The following is a 13,144-nucleotide window of genomic DNA, read 5'->3' on the forward strand; positions in this document are numbered from 1 at the left end:
ACAGAGTGAAAAAATTATGCACAAAACTTTATAGCAACATTTAGTGACAAAAGGACCTCAAAATATAGTAGGGAGTCAAAATGACTCCCTTCAGTAGTTCTTGGTAAATTTTGAAAAAAACGCGCAAATTTTTCACCAAAATTATTTATTCTCACAAAATCTTTTTTCACATCATATTTGAGGAAAAGTCACCGAGTTTCAAGCCGGAATTCTGAAAAATGTAGTCACAGAAGAGAAATAAAAAACGAAAGGAGTCAAAATGACTCCATCAGTAGTTCTAGTGTTAAATGCCTCTTGGAAGAGGGGTGGAGGTCGCAGTAGCTTAAGAAGATGGTTTAAGTGCCACTTGGAAGAGACATGCAGGCCGCAGCAGCTTAACAAGACGGTTTAAATGCCCCTTGGAAGAGACGTACAGGTCCCAGTAGCTCAACAAGACGGTTTAAATGCCCCTTGGAAGAGACATGTAGGTCGCAGTAGCTTAACAAGCCAGTTTAAATGCCCCTTGGAAAAGTGGTGGAGGTTACAGTAGCTAAACAAGAAGGTTTAAATGCCCCTTGGAAGAGAAGTGCAAGTCGCAGTAGCTTAACAAGACGGTTTAAATGCCCCTTGGAAGTGACGTGCATTTCGCAGTAGCTTAGCAAGACGGTTGAAATGCCCCTTGGAAGAGACATGCAGGTCGCAGTAGATTAACAAGATGGTTTAAATGCCCCTTGGAAAAGTGGTGGAGGTTACAGTAGCTAAACAACAAGGTTTAAATGCCCCTTGGAAGAGACGTGCAGGTCGCAGTAGCTTAAAAAGACGGTTTAAATGCCCCTTGGAAGAGACATGCAGGTCGCAGTAGCTTAACAAGAAGGCTTAAATGCCGCTTGGAAGATAAGGGCGGCTCGCAGTAGCTTAACAAGACGGTTTAAATGCCCCTTGGAAAAGTGGTGGAGGTTACAGTAGCTTTACAAGACGTTTTAAATGCCCCTTGGAAGAGACGTGCAAGTCGCAGTAGCTTAACAAAATGGTTTAAATGCCCCTTGGAAGAGACATGCATTTCGCAGTAGCTTAACAAGACTGTTTAAATGCCCCTTGGAAGAGACATGCAGGTCGCAGTAGATTAACAAGACAGTTTAAATGCCCCTTTGAAAAGTGGTGGAGGTTACAGTAGCTAAACAAGAAGGTTTAAATGCCCCTTGGAAGAGACGTGCAAGTCGCAGAAGCTTAACAAGACCGTTTAAATGCCCTTTGGAAGAGACGTGCAGGTCGCAGTAGCTTAACAAGAGGGTTTAAATGCCCCTTGGAAGAGCGGTGGAGGTCGTAATAGCTTAACAAGACGGATTAAATGCCCCTTGATAGAGACGTTCAGATCGCAGCAGCTTAACAAGACGGTTTAAATGCACCTTGGAAGAGACGTGCAGGTCGCAGTAGCTTAACAAGATGGTTTAAATGCCCGTTGGAAGAGACGTGCAGGTCGCAGTAGCTTAACAAGACGGTTTAAATGCCCCTTGGAAGAGACGTGCAGGTCGCTGTAGCTTAATTAGACGGTTAAAATGCCCCATGGAAGAGATGTGCAGGTCGAAGTAGCGTAACAAGATGGTTTAAATGCCCCTTGAAAGAGACGTGCAGGTCGCAGTAGCTTAACAAGACGGTTTTAATGCCTCTTGGAAGAGCGCTGGAGGTCGCAGTAGCTTAGCAAGATGGTTTAAGTGCCCCTTGGAAGAGACATGCAGGTCGCAGCAGCTTAACAAGAAGGTTTAAGTGCCCCTTGGAAGAGACGTGCAGGTGCCAGTAGCTTAACAAGATGGTTTAAATGCCACTTGGAAGAGACATGTAGGTCGCAGTAGCTTAACAAGATGGATTAAGTGCCCCTTGGAAGAGACGTGCAGGTTGCAGTAGCTTAATAAGACGGTTTAAATGCCCCTTGGAAGAGAGATGCAGGTCGCAGTAGCTTAACAAGACGGTTGAAATGCCCCTTGGAAAAGTGGTGGAGGTTACAGTAGCTAAACAAGAAAGTTTAAATGCCCCTTGGAAGAGACGTGCAAGTCGCAGTAGCTTAACAAGATGGTTTATATGCCCCTTGGAAGAGACCTGCAGGTCGCAGTAGCTTAACAAGACGGTTTAAATGCCCCTTGGAAGAGACGTGCAGGTCGCAGTAGCTTAACAAGAGAGTTTAAATGCCCCTTGGAAGAGACGTGCAGGTTGCAGTAGCTTAAAAAGACGGTTTAAATGCCCCTTGAAAGAGAGATGCAGGTCGCAGTAGCTTAACAAGATGGTTTAAATGCCCCTTGGAAAAGTGGTGGAGGTTACAGTAGCTTAACAAGATGGTTTAAATGCCCCTTGGAAGAGACGTGCAAGTCGCAGAAGCTTAACAAGACCGTTTAAATGCCCTTTGGAAGAGACGTGCAGGTCGCAGTAGCTTAAAAAGAGGGTTTAAATGCCCCTTGGAAGAGCGGTGGAGGTCGTAATAGCTTAACAAGACGGATTAAATGCCCCTTGATAGAGACGTTCAGATCGCAGCAGCTTAACAAGACGGTTTAAATGCACATTGGAAGAGACGTGCAGGTCGCAGTAGCTTAACAAGATGGTTTAAATGCCCGTTGGAAGAGACGTGCAGGTCGCAGTAGCTTAACAAGACGGTTTAAATGCCCCTTGGAAGAGACGTGCAGGTCGCTGTAGCTTAATTAGACTGTTTAAATGCCCCTTGAAAGAGACGTGCAGGTCGCAGTAGCTTAACAAGACGGTTTTAATGCCTCTTGGAAGAGCGGTGGAGGTCGCAGTAGCTTAGCAAGATGGTTTAAGTGCCCCTTGGAAGAGACATGCAGATCGCAGCAGCTTAACAAGAAGGTTTAAGTGCCCCTTGGAAGAGACGTACAGGTGCCTGTAGCTTAACAAGATGGTTTAAATGCCACTTGGAAGAGACATGTAGGTCGCAGTAGCTTAACAAGATGGATTAAGTGCCCCTTGGAAGAGACGTGCAGGTTGCAGTAGCTTAATAAGACGGTTTAAATGCCCCTTGGAAGAGAGATGCAGGTCGCAGTAGCTTAACAAGACGGTTTAAATGCCCCTTGGAAAAGTGGTGGAGGTTACAGTAGCTAAACAAGAAGGTTTAAATGCCCCTTGGAAGAGATGTGCAAGTCGCAGTAACTTAACAAGATGGTTTACATGCCCCTTGGAAGAGACGTGCAGGTCGCAGTAGCTTAACAAGACGGTTTAAATGCCTCTTGGAAGAGACGTGCAGGTCGCAGTAGCTGAACAAGAGAGTTTAAATGCCCCTTGGAAGAGACGTGCAGGTTGCAGTAGCTTAAAAAGACGGTTTAAATGCCCCTTGAAAGAGAGATGCAGGTCGCAGTAGCTTAACAAGATGGTTTAAATGCCCCTTGGAAAAGTGGTGGAGGTTACAGTAGCTTAACAAGATGGTTTAAATGCCCCTTGGAAGAAACGTGCAGGTCGCAGTAGCTTAACAAGAGAGTTTAAATGCCCCTTGGAAGAGACGTGCACGTTGCAGTAGCTTAAAAAGACGCTTTAAATGCCCCTTGGAAGAGAGATGCAAGTCGCAGTAGCTTAACAAGATGGTTTACATGCCCCTTGGAAGAGACGTGCATGTCGCAGTGGCTTAACAAGACGGTTTAAATGCCCCTTGGAAGAGACTTGCAGGTCGCAGTAGCTGAACAAGACGCTTTAAATGCCCCTTGGAAGAGACGTGCAGGTCGCAGTAGCTTAACAAGACGGTTTAAATGCCCCTTGGATGAGACATGCAGGTCGCAGTAGATTAACGAGATGGTTTAAATGCCCCTTGGAAAAGTGGTGGAGGTTAGAGTAGCTAAACAAAAAGGTTTAAATGCCCCTTGGAAGAGACGTGTAAGTCGCAGTAGCTTAACAAGATGGTTTAAATGCCCCTTGGAAGAGACGTGCAGTTCGCAGTAGCTTAACAAGAGAGTTTAAATTTCCCTTGGAAGAGACGTGCAGGTTGCAGTAGCTTAAAAAGACGGTTTAAATGCCCCTTGGAAGAAACGTGCAGGTCGCAGTAGCTTAACAAGAGAGTTTAAAGGCCCCTTGGAAGAGACATGCAGATTGCAGTAGCTTAAAAAGACGGTTTAAATGCCCCTTGGAAGAGAGATGCAAGTCGCTGTAGCTTAACAAGATGGTTTATATGCCCCTTGGAAGAGACGTGCATGTCGCAGTGGCTTAACAAGAGAGTTTAAATGCCCCTTGGAAGAGAGGTGCAGGTTGCAGTAGCTTAATAAGACGGTTTAAATGCCCCTTGGAAGAGAGATGCAGGTCGCAGTAGCTTATCAAGACGGTTTAAATGCCCCTTGGAACAGTGGTGGAGGTTACAGTAGCTAAACAAGAAGGTTTAAATGCCCCTTGGAAGAGACGTGCAAGTCGCAGTAGCTTAACAAGATGGTTTACATGCCCCTTGGAAGAGAGATGCATGTCGCAGTGGCTTAACAAGACGGTTTAAATGCCCCTTGGAAGAGACATGCAGGTCGCAGTAGCTGAACAAGACGGTTTAAATGCGCCTTGGAAGAGACGTGCAGGTCGCAGTAGCTTAACAAGACGGTTTAAATGCCCCTTGGAAGAGACGTGCAGGTCGCAGTAGCTTAACAAGAGAGTTTAAATGCCCCTTGGAAGAGACGTGCAGGTTGCAGTAGCTTAAAAAGATGGTTTAAATGCCCCTTGGAAGAGAGATGCATGTCGCAGTAGCTTAACAAGACGGTTTAAATGCCCCTTGGAAAAGTGGTGGAGGTTACAGTAGCTTAACAAGACGGTTTAAATGCCCCTTGGAAGAAACGTGCAGGTCGCATTAGCTTAACAAGAGAGTTTAAATGCCCCTTGGAAGAGACGTGCAGGTTGCAGTAGCTTAAAAAGACGGTTTAAATGCCCCTTGGAAGAGAGATGCAAGTCGCAGTAGCTTAACAAGATGGTTTACATGCCCCTTGGAAGAGACGTGCATGTCGCAGTGGCTTAACAAGACGGTTTAAATGCCCCTTGGAAGAGACTTGCAGGTCTCAGTAGCTGAACAAGACGCTTTAAATGCCCCTTGGAAGAGACGTGCAGGTCGCAGTAGCTTAACAAGACGGTTTAAATGCCCCTTGGATGAGACATGCAGGTCGCAGTAGATTAACGAGATGGTTTAAATGCCCCTTGGAAAAGTGGTGGAGGTTAGAGTAGCTAAACAAAAAGGTTTAAATGCCCCTTGGAAGAGACGTGTAAGTCGCAGTAGCTTAACAAGATGGTTTAAATGCCCCTTGGAAGAGACGTGCAGTTCGCAGTAGCTTAACAAGAGAGTTTAAATTTCCCTTGGAAGAGACGTGCAGGTTGCAGTAGCTTAAAAAGACGGTTTAAATGCCCCTTGGAAGAAACGTGCAGGTCGCAGTAGCTTAACAAGAGAGTTTAAAGGCCCCTTGGAAGAGACATGCAGATTGCAGTAGCTTAAAAAGACGGTTTAAATGCCCCTTGGAAGAGAGATGCAAGTCGCTGTAGCTTAACAAGATGGTTTATATGCCCCTTGGAAGAGACGTGCATGTCGCAGTGGCTTAACAAGAGAGTTTAAATGCCCCTTGGAAGAGAGGTGCAGGTTGCAGTAGCTTAATAAGACGGTTTAAATGCCCCTTGGAAGAGAGATGCAGGTCGCAGTAGCTTATCAAGACGGTTTAAATGCCCCTTGGAACAGTGGTGGAGGTTACAGTAGCTAAACAAGAAGGTTTAAATGCCCCTTGGAAGAGACGTGCAAGTCGCAGTAGCTTAACAAGATGGTTTACATGCCCCTTGGAAGAGAGATGCATGTCGCAGTGGCTTAACAAGACGGTTTAAATGCCCCTTGGAAGAGACATGCAGGTCGCAGTAGCTGAACAAGACGGTTTAAATGCGCCTTGGAAGAGACGTGCAGGTCGCAGTAGCTTAACAAGACGGTTTAAATGCCCCTTGGAAGAGACGTGCAGGTCGCAGTAGCTTAACAAGAGAGTTTAAATGCCCCTTGGAAGAGACGTGCAGGTTGCAGTAGCTTAAAAAGATGGTTTAAATGCCCCTTGGAAGAGAGATGCATGTCGCAGTAGCTTAACAAGACGGTTTAAATGCCCCTTGGAAAAGTGGTGGAGGTTACAGTAGCTTAACAAGACGGTTTAAATGCCCCTTGGAAGAAACGTGCAGGTCGCATTAGCTTAACAAGAGAGTTTAAATGCCCCTTGGAAGAGACGTGCAGGTTGCAGTAGCTTAAAAAGACGGTTTAAATGCCCCTTGGAAGAGAGATGCAAGTCGCAGTAGCTTAACAAGATGGTTTACATGCCCCTTGGAAGAGACGTGCATGTCGCAGTGGCTTAACAAGACGGTTTAAATGCCCCTTGGAAGAGACTTGCAGGTCTCAGTAGCTGAACAAGACGCTTTAAATGCTCCTTGGAAGAGACGTGCAGGTCGCAGTAGCTTAACAAGACGGTTTAAATGCCCCTTGGAAGAGACATGCAGGTCGCAGTAGATTAACGAGATGGTTTAAATGCCCCTTGGAAAAGTGGTGGAGGTTAGAGTAGCTAAACAAAAAGGTTTAAATGCCCCTTGGAAGAGACGTGCAAGTCGCAGTATCTTAACAAGATGGTTTAAATGCCCCGTGGAAGAGACGTGCAGTTCTCAGTAGCTGAACAAGGCGGTTTAAATGCGCTTTGGAAGAGACGTGCAGGTCGCAGTAGCTTAACAAGACGGTTTAAAGGCCCCTTGGAAGAGACGTGCAGGTCGCAGTAGCTTAACAAGAGAGTTTAAATGCCCCTTGGAAGAGACAAGCAGGTTGCAGTAGCTTAAAAAGACGGTTTAAATGCCCCTTGGAAGAGAGATGCAGGTCGCAGTAGCTTAACAAGACGGTTTAAATGCCCCTTGGAAAAGTGGTGGAGGTTACAGTAGCTTAACAAGACAGTTTAAATGCCCCTTGGAAGAAACGTGCAGGTCGCAGTAGCTTAACAAGAGAGTTTAAATGCCCCTTGGAAGAGACGTGCAGGTTGCAGTAGCTTAAAAAGACGGTTTAAATGCCCCTTGGAAGAGAGATGCAAGTCGCAGTAGCTTAACAACATGGTTTACATGCCCCTTGGAAGAGACGTGCATGTCGCAGTGGCTTAACAAGACGGTTTAAATGACCCTTGGAAGAGACTTGCAGGTCGCAGTAGCTGAACAAGACGCTTTAAATTCCCCTTGGAAGAGACGTGCAGGTCGCAGTAGCTTAACAAGACGGTTTAAATGCCCCTTGAAAGAGACATGCAGGTCGCAGTAGATTAACGAGATGGTTTAAATGCCCCTTTGAAAAGTGGTGGAGGTTAGAGTAGCTAAACAAAAAGGTTTAAATGCCCCTTGGAAGAGACGTGCAAGTCTCAGTAGCTTAACAAGATGGTTTAAATGCCCCTTGGAACAGAGGTGCAGTTCGCAGTAGCTTAACAAGAGAGTTTAAATTTCCCTTGGAAGAGACGTGCAGGTTGCAGTAGCTTAAAAAGATGGTTTAAATGCCCTTTGGAAGAGACATGCAGGTCGCAGTAGCTTAACAAGAAGGCTTAAATGCCGCTTTGAAGATAAGGGCAGCTCGCAGTAGCTTAACAAGACGGTTTAAATGCCCCTTGGAAAAGTGGTGGCTGTTACAGTATCTAAACCAGAAGGTTTAAATGCCCCTTGGAAGAGACGTGCAGGTCGCAGTAGCTTAAAAAGACGGTTTAAATGCCCTTTGGAAGAGACATGCAGGTCGCAGTAGCTTAACAAGAAGGCTTAAATGCCGCTTGGAAGATAAGGGCAGCTGGCAGTAGCTTAACAAGACGGTTTAAATGCCCCTTGGAAAAGTGGTGGAGGTTACAGTAGCTTTTCAAGACGGTTTAAATGCCCCTTGGAAGAGACGTGCAAGTCGCAGTAGCTTAACAAAACGGTTTAAATGCCCCTTGGAAGAGACGTGCATTTCGCAGTAGCTTAACAAGACTGTTTAAATGCCCCTTTGAAGAGACATGCAGGTCGCAGTAGATTAACAAGACGGTTTAAATGCCCCTTGGAAAAGTTGTGAAGGTTACAGTAGCTAAACAAGAAGGTTTAAATGCCCCATGGAAGAGACTTGCTGGTCGAAGTAGCTTAACAATGCGGTTTAAATGCCCCTTGGAACAGCGGTGGAGGTCGCAGTAGCGTAACAAGATGGTTTAAATGCCCCTTGAAAGAGACGTGCAGCTCGCAGTAGCTTAACAAGACGGTTTTAATGCCCCTTGGAAAAGCAATGGAAGTCACAGTAGATTAACAAGATGGTTTAAATGCCCCTTGGAAGAGACGTGCAGGTCGCAGAAGCTTAACAAGACGGTTAAAATGCCCCTTGGTTGAGCGGTGGAGGTCGCAGTAGCATAACAAGATGGTTTAAATGCCCCTTGGAAGAAACGTGCAGGTCGCAGTAGCTTAACAAGACGGTTTAAATGCCTCTTGGAGGAGGGGTGGAGGACGCAGTAGCTTAACAAGATGGTTTAAGTGCCCCTTGGAAGAGACATGCAGGTCGCAGCAGCTTAACAAGACAGTTTAAATGCCCCTTGGAAGAGACGTACAGGTCCCAGTAGCTTAACAAGACGGTTTAAATGCCCCTTGGAAGAGACATGTAGGTCGCAGTAGCTTAACAAGACGGTTTAAATGCCCCTTGGAAAAGTGGTGGAGGTTACAGTAGCTAAACAAGAAGGTTTAAATGTCCCTTGGAAGAGAAGTGCAAGTCGCAGTAGCTTAACAAGACGGTTTAAATGCCCCTTGGAAGTGACGTGCATTTCGCAGTAGCTTAACAAGATGGTTTAAATGCCCCTTGGAAGAGACATGCAGGTCGCAGTAGATTAACAAGATGGTTTAAATGCCCTTGGAAAAGTGGTGGAGGTTACAGTAGCTAAACAAAAAGGTTTAAATGCCCCTTGGAATAGACGTGCAAGTCGCAGTAGCATAACAAGATGGTTTAAATGCCCCTTGGAAGAGACGTGCAGGTAGCAGTAGCTTAACAAGAGAGTATAAATGCCCCTTGGAAGAGACGTGCAGGTTGCAGTAGATTAAAAAGACGGTTTAAATGCCACTTGGAAGAGAGATGCAGGTCGCAGTAGCTTAACAAGACGGTTTAAATGCCCCTTGGAAAAGTGGTGGAGGTTACAGTAGCTAAACAAGAAGGTTTAAATGCCCCTTGGAAGAGACGTGCAAGTCGCAGTAGCTTAACAAGACCGTTTAAATGCCCCTTGGAAGAGATGTGCAGGTCGCAGTAGCTTAACAAGAGGGTTTAAATGCCCCTTGGAAGAGTCGTGCATTTCGCAGTTGCTTAACAAGACTGTTTAAATGCCCCTTGGAAGAGACGTGCAGGTTGCAGTAGCTTAACAAGAGGGTTTAAATGCCCCTTGGAAGAGACGTGCAGGTTGCAGTAGCTTAAAAAGACGGTTTAAATGCCCCTTGGAAAAGTGATGGAGGTTACAGTAGCTAAACAAGAAGGTTTAAATGCCCCTTGGAAGAGACGTGCAGGTCGCAGTAGCTTAACAAGACGGTTTAAATACCCCTTGGAAGAGACGTGCAGGTCGCAGTAGCTTAACAAGATGGTTTAAATGCCCCATGGAAGAGATGTGCAGGTCGCAGTAGCTTAACAAGACGGTTAAAATGCCCCATGGAAGAGACGTGCTGGTCGAAGTAGCTTAACAAGGCGGTTTAAAGGCCCCTTGGAAGAGCGGAGGAGGTCGCAGTAGCGTAACAAGATGGTTTAAATGCCCCTTGAAAGAGACGTGCAGCTCGCAGTAGCTTAGCAAGACGGTTTTAATGCCCCTTGGAAAAGCAATGGAGGTCACAGTAGATTAACAAGATGGTTGAAATGCCCCTTGGAAGAGACGTGCAGGTCGCAGTAGCTTAACAAGACGGTTAACATGTCCCTTGGTTGAGCGGTGGAGGTCGCAGTAGCATAACAAGATGGTTTAAATGCCCCTTGGAAGAAACGTGCAGGTCGCAGTAGCTTAACAAGAGAGTTTAAATGCCCCTTGGAAGAGACGTGCAGGTTGCAGTAGCTTAAAAAGACGGTTTAAATGCCTCTTGGAAAAGTGATGGAGGTTACAGTAGATAAACAAGAAGGTTTAAATGCCCTTTGGAAGAGACGTGCAGGTCGCAGTAGCTTAACAAGATGGTTTAAATGCCTCTTGGAAGAGACGTGCAGGTCGCAGTAGCTTAACAAGACGGTTTAAATGCCCCATGGAAGAGATGTGCAGGTCGCAGTAGCTTAACAAGACGGTTAAAATGCCCCATGGAAGAGACGTGCTGGTCGAAGTAGCTTAACAAGTCGTTTAAATGCCCCTTGGAATAGCGGTGGAGGTCGCAGTAGCGTACCAAGATGGTTTAAATGCCCCTTGAAAGAGACGTGCAGCTCGCAGTAGCTTAACACGACGGTTTTAATGCGCCTTGGAAAAGCAATGGAGGTCACAGTAGATTAACAAGATGGTTGAAATGCCCCTTGGAAGAGACGTGCAGGTCGCAGTAGCTTAACAAGACGGTTAAAATGCCACTTGGTTGAGCGGTGGAGGTCGCAGTAGCATAACAAGACGGTGTAAATGCTATGCCCCTTGGAAGAAACGTGCAGGTCGCAGTAGCTTAACAAGATGGTTTAAGTGCCCCTTGGAAGAGACATGCAGATGGCAGCAGCTTAACAAGACAGTTTAAATGCCCCTTGGAAGAGATGTACAGGTCCCAGTAGCTTAACAAGACGGTTTAAATGCCCCTTGGAAAAGTGGTGGAGGTTACAGTAGCTAAACAAGAAGGTTTAAATGCCCCTTGGAAGAGAAGTGCAAGTTGCAGTAGCTTAACAAGATGGTTTAAATGCCCCTTGGAAGAGACGTGCAGGTCGCAGTAGCTTAACAAGAGAGTTTAAATGCCCCTTGGAAGAGCGGTGGAGGTCGTAATAGCTTAACAAGACGGATTAAATGCCCCTTGATAGAGACGTTCAGATCGCAGCAGCTTAACAAGACGGTTTAAATGCACATTGGAAGAGACGTGCAGGTCGCAGTAGCTTAACAAGATGGTTTAAATGCCGGTTGGAAGAGACGTGCAGGTCGCAGTAGCTTAACAAGACGGTTTAAATGCCCCTTGGAAGAGACGTGCAGGTCGCTGTAGCTTAATTAGACTGTTTAAATGCCCCATGGAAGAGATGTGCAGGTCGCAGTAGCTTAACAAGACGGTTAAAATGCCCCATGGAAGAGATGTGCAGGTCGAAGTAGCTTAACAAGGCGGTTTAAATGCCCCTTGGAAGAGCGGTGGAGGTCGCAGTAGCGTAACAAGATGGTTTAAATGCCCCTTGAAAGAGACGTGCAGGTCGCAGTAGCTTAACAAGACGGTTTTAATGCCTCTTGGAAGAGCGGTGGAGGTCGCAGTAGCTTAGCAAGATGGTTTAAGTGCCCCTTGGAAGAGACATGCAGGTCGCAGCAGCTTAACAAGAAGGTTTAAGTGCCCCGTGGAAGAGACGTACAGGTGCCTGTAGCTTAACAAGATGGTTTAAATGCCACTTGGAAGAGACATGTAGGTCGCAGTAGCTTAACAAGATGGATTAAGTGCCCCTTGGAAGAGACGTGCAGGTTGCAGTAGCTTAATAAGACGGTTTAAATGCCCCTTGGAAGAGAGATGCAGGTCGCAGTAGCTTAACAAGACGGTTTAAATGCCCCTTGGAAAAGTGGTGGAGGTTACAGTAGCTAAACAAGAAGGTTTAAATGCCCATTGGAAGAGACGTGCAAGTCGCAGTAGCTTAACAAGATGGTTTACATGCCCCTTGGAAGAGACGTGCAGGTCGCAGTAGCTTAACAAGACGGTTTAAATGCCCCTTGGAAGAGACGTGCAGGTCGCAGTAGCTTAACAAGATAGTTTAAATGCACCTTGGAAGAGACGTGCAGGTTGCAGTAGCTTAAAAAGATGGTTTAAATGCCCCTTGAAAGAGAGATGCAGGTCGCAGTAGCTTAACAAGACGGTTTAAATGCCCCTTGGAAAAGTGGTGGAGGTTACAGTAGCTTAACAAGATGGTTTAAATGCCCCTTGGAAGAAACGTGCAGGTCGCAGTAGCTTAACAAGAGAGTTTAAATGCCCCTTGGAAGAGACGTGCAAGTCGCAGAAGCTTAACAAGACCGTTTAAATGCCCTTTGGAAGAGACGTGCAGGTCGCAGTAGCTTAAAAAGAGGGTTTAAATGCCCCTTGGAAGAGCGGTGGAGGTCGTAATAGCTTAACAAGACGGATTAAATGCCCCTTGATAGAGACGTTCAGATCGCAGCAGCTTAACAAGATGGTTTAAATGCACATTGGAAGAGACGTGCAGGTCGCAGTAGCTTAACAAGATGGTTTAAATGCCCGTTGGAAGAGACGTGCAGGTCGCAGTAGCTTAACAAGACGGTTTAAATGCCCCTTGGAAGAGACGTGCAGGTCGCTGTAGCTTAATTAGACTGTTTAAATGCCCCTTGAAAGAGACGTGCAGGTCGCAGTAGCTTAACAAGACGGTTTTAATGCCTCTTGGAAGAGCGGTGGAGGTCGCAGTAGCTTAGCAAGATGGTTTAAGTGCCCCTTGGAAGAGACATGCAGGTCGCAGCAGCTTAACAAGAAGGTTTAAGTGCCCCTTGGAAGAGACGTACAGGTGCCTGTAGCTTAACAAGATGGTTTAAATGCCACTTGGAAGAGACATGTAGGTCGCAGTAGCTTAACAAGATGGATTAAGTGCCCCTTGGAAGAGACGTGCAGGTTGCAGTAGCTTAATAAGACGGTTTAAATGCCCCTTGGAAGAGAGATGCAGGTCACAGTAGCTTAACAAGACGGTTTAAATGCCCCTTGGAAAAGTGGTGGAGGTTACAGTAGCTAAACAAGAAGGTTTAAATGCCCCTTGGAAGAGACGTGCAAGTCGCAGTAGCTTAACAAGATGGTTTACATGCCCCTTGGAAGAGACGTGCAGGTCGCAGTAGCTTAACAAGACGGTTTAAATGCCCCTTGGAAGAGACGTGCAGGTCGCAGTAGCTTAACAAGAGAGTTTAAATGCCCCTTGGAAGAGACGTGCAGGTTGCAGTAGCTTAAAAAGACGGTTTAAATGCCCCTTGAAAGAGAGATGCAGGTCGCAGTAGCTTAACAAGATGGTTTAAATGCCCCTTGGAAAAGTGGTGGAGGTTACAGTAGCTTAACAAGATGGTTTAAATGCCCCTTG

This window comes from Phyllobates terribilis, unplaced genomic scaffold (genome assembly GCF_046119375.1).
Source record: "Phyllobates terribilis strain yellow unplaced genomic scaffold, ASM4611937v1 Scaffold_22__1_contigs__length_20350403, whole genome shotgun sequence".
Taxonomy (NCBI): domain Eukaryota; kingdom Metazoa; phylum Chordata; class Amphibia; order Anura; family Dendrobatidae; genus Phyllobates; species Phyllobates terribilis.